The following is a 4,288-nucleotide window of genomic DNA, read 5'->3' as shown; positions in this document are numbered from 1 at the left end:
TCAGAGGATTCATAGAGATTGTAACACTCACTTATTGAAATCAATAAAACGATTATTGCAATATTTTTCTTGTCTCGATTTATTTATTTTTCCAACTCGAAATTTAGTTGTACAACAATTATCTCTATGTAATCATGTTAAATAATATATATGTATAAAAATTTCTAGCACAAGATAAGCTACTTTAATCTTATGGTAAGACCATTCAAATGACGTGTATAACTTTTATCTCACATTGCGAACTTAAACTTTATGATTAAACGAAAGATTAATCTTTTAGCTGTAAGCTAAAAAGCTATACACATTAATTTACTACCATTTATGTAAAAGGAAACAGATAAATAAATAATCTATTCCATGTAATGCTTTATTAAGTTAAATAAATTAAAATAAACATTATTCCATACAAAATAGTATTATCAGATTTATAGCTAAAAATTTATATATAATATAAAGGAGAGTCATAGACAAGGTGATGTCACACCTATCTATAACCTCCATTTCTATATATCTAATTTTTTTATTTTTAATTATTAGTTTTATAAAAAATCATCATATTTTTTTGTCTTCATAATATCTACTCTTAATTAGTACTAGTAATATCCATAACTTCCAAACCTTTCATGTTTATAACTCCAAATATTTAATAAATAGTTTTATGACCCTTGAAATCTCACATAAATGTTAAATAAAACAGTTTTGAGTCATATTGGCAATGATATACTTTGAAGTGTTAGCAATATAGGAGTTTGTTTTTGTTTTTGGCTCCTTCAAGGTATGAATAAAAAATCTCTTTAAAAAGTAATTTTAATTTTGTCTCTTTTTTTTCATCTTATTTTTCAAATAATTTGAATATGTTTTGTTGCAATATACTATATCTTTCTCCTTTAACTCAGCTATAGTATTTTCTTGCATTTTTTATGCTTATTTTTTTCTTCCATTTTAGAATTATTTGGTTATGTTATAATGCAATATAGTTCATATTTTACTTTCAATTCTTAGCTATAGTGTTCCTTACATTTTTTATGCTTAGTTATCTTTTTATTGATGACTCAAGGTATTGTGTTTTTGAAAGTGGGAAAAGAAAGACAACTCATATGTGCATGTTGCTTAAGAAACTATATATGTATCCTTAGATGAATTTTAATTATCCTATTGATAGAAAATGAAAATGTAAAGTTAATTCGTAGTACTTTCTAAAATATAGTTTAATTCATAGAAAAAATATTAAAATAATGATGTAAGAATGCAATCCTCAAGTTTTTATTTTTTGTTGTTAATAAACTTCTCAATACTTTTAGATTTTTATAGATCATTAAAATCATATGTTGGTCTAAACTACCTTTCAAGATTACTACCTAAAAAAGATTGTAAAAAATGTTACATTCTAAAATTATTTAGTAATGTTATTTGTCTTTCACAACTGTATGTGGTTAATGAGAAGACCACAAGAATCATGCACTATTTTTTCATTTAATTATGATGTCATTATCATTGTCTTTATGATTAATAGTTTATTGTATCATTAGTTATAGAAAATCTTCTATCTCCATTGGTATGCCCCACTGCATTGTTCTGCTATATATGCTTAAATGCCCACAACTTCTCTTGTTACTACTTAACATTTTGCAATAGTGTGATTATGATCAAGACTATGAAGAGGCATTATAGGTGGCAGGCAAGAGGTTTGGACAAAAATATTGTGGTGGTGGATGTCTATTGAGGCTTTTAAAGTATGACACTAGAGGTTTTTTCTAAAACTTGAAAAGTGTTAGCATCAATTAAATTATCACCTTGATTTTTTTCAATTCAAAAATTTAGGATTTGCATCAATATTCTCTTATTTTTTGTAAAAAAATAATTATTCCTCCTAATTTGCATTAGTTCAATCTAAATAACTCATTGCAATTGAAGTTTAGTTATTCACGATGACAATAATTTAATAGTAGTCATTTTTGACATTTAAATATCTTTCCAAATATTAAGAAGAAGATTTATCGTAATCTATTAGGCTTATAAGTTATACAAATTTTTTATGCAATTTCTTTTAATTAGGACGATAATAACAGAGTGAATTTAATTGGTCACAAATTTATAATATTTGAAGTGAAAAGGTTCACAATATACTCTAGGGCTGAAAAAATTATTTTGTGTATATTGATATGATACTGCATGTTTTTGGGTATCATTATATACGATCAAAACATTCTACGATCGAGTTTCACAATTTAAGGTTCTTTGATTATTTTTTAATATGTTAAAAATAAATTAAATTATATTTAATAACGTATTTCATAATTGCGCGAAGAGTGGCTAAGTTTACTAGTTTATTATGACATAATAAATGAAAATATGCACTGAAGGGATATTATAATAATGTGGCTCCACGGGTAAATAACGATTCTCTCGTGACTTGTAAAAGTTCATTGTGAAACGTAAAATGTTGCATGGGAAGCCATCAGAACTAGGAAAACACGCACGGTTGACAAGGTGTTCGTTAGGAAGCTGAAGATGCAGTGACTTAGCTTTTGGAAAAAATTTAAATTAAAATAGAAATCCTAAGATACTGCTACTCAGAGAAACATTATTTTTAAGGTACGATGCGCATTGCATGGTCAAGAATCAAAGATGATGAGTAGAATCATGAACAAATTGCCTCAAGATGTGGTGATCGGTATACTTTTATGATTTTCAGTAAAATCTCTTTTGCGATTTAAATGTATCTCTAAATTTTGGTCCACACTCATCTTATCTAACACTTTCATCAAACAACATCTCAAACGCATCACAACTACAAAAAATGAATTCATTCTCTTTATCCGCACCTTTAGAGATGAACCAGAGCAATTGAGAAGCATCACATCTTTGTTTTCTGGTGATGACAATAATAATCTTAGCACTTTTTTTCCAGATATAAATGTGATAGATCTTACCTCTGCTTGTTGTACAATTTTTAGTCAACTCATCGATTCTTGCAATGGTTTGATTGCTTTGACGGATTCTTTTATCATCATCATACTCAATCCAACTACCAGACAATATCTTGTGATTCCACCTAGCCCTTTCGGATGTCCAATAGGTTACCATCATTCAGTTGAAGCTATTGGTTTTGGCTTTGACTCAATATCTAATGACTATAAGGCTGTCAGGCTTTTAGATATTTACTGGGATCCTCCTACTGACTATCCTGGTCCTAGAGAACCCAAAGTTGATATTTATGATTTGGGCATTGATTCTTGGCGAGAACATGATTTAGAATTTTTATCCATATATTACTTGCCTTGCTCTAAAATGTACTACAAGGATGCAGTTTATTGGTTTACAATAACTGACAAGTTGGTTATTCTTTGTTTTGATATGCCTAGTGCATGTACTATTTATGGGCCACGATATGGGCTTGTAGTTTTAAATGAGTTGCTAGCGTTGATTTGTTACCCTAATCCAATGTGTTCAATTGATCCAGCAGAAGATCTTCTTGATATTTGGATGATGAAAGAGTACGGAGCAAGTGAATCTTGGATTAAGAAATACACAATAAGACCTCTTCCTGTTCCTATTGAAACCCCATTGGCTATCTGGAAGGATCATTTATTGCTTTTGCAGACCATAAATGGATTTTTAATTTCCTATGATCTTTATTTGTACGAAGTCAAGGAATTCAATTTGAATGGTCATCTTGAAAGTTTAAGAGTTCTAAGATACACAGAAAGCTTAACTTCTATTCCAAGAGTAAGCGAACATTGCAAACAAATTCAACAATTATAGGGCAGTAAATCTTTCACTTGTTAATATTAGCATCTAATTTTCAACCAAATCTTCTTCTGGGAGATTTTACAAAAACTTTTCATTCGTAAGTGTTGGTGAAATTACAATTACAATAAAAAATTACAAGTGTAGAAAAAAGAAAAGAATGTCTTCTTCTGCCGAGGCACAGATATCTTGATCTCTCTAAGGAGATTCAAGTCCACTACAACAAAATATTTCACCGGTCCAGCAGTAATCTTCTTGACTTGTTCCCTCCAGGATACAACAACCTTTATCACAAAAAGAATAACTCAACAAATCTGGACAAGAGTTGAGTTCAAAGCTCTACAAAAAGAATACCTCCCTTCAACTAATAAACTATCTTTCTTACTAATTTTTATTGTGAAACTCTATTATCTTGTGTTACTAAAAACCATGCAAGACCCACCTCTATTTATAGGTGAAGAACTCTTCCATGCAATGAATAGGAAGAATAAATGGGATAGTAAGGATGGAATATCAATGAGTTTTAGGTACAAGAGTT

General features: G+C 29.2%; 1 pseudogene; it reads left to right on the top strand.

The window, feature by feature from the left end:
• The first annotated feature begins 2,578 nt into the window (after positions 1–2,578).
• On the top strand, positions 2,579–3,765 carry LOC107855497 (annotated as a pseudogene).
• Positions 3,766–4,288: the final 523 nt, after the last annotated feature.

This window comes from Capsicum annuum, chromosome 1 (genome assembly GCF_002878395.1).
Source record: "Capsicum annuum cultivar UCD-10X-F1 chromosome 1, UCD10Xv1.1, whole genome shotgun sequence".
Lineage (NCBI taxonomy): Eukaryota > Viridiplantae > Streptophyta > Magnoliopsida > Solanales > Solanaceae > Capsicum > Capsicum annuum.
The sequence above is the reverse complement of the archived record's forward strand: the minus strand, read 5'-3'. Positions and strand labels throughout refer to the sequence as shown.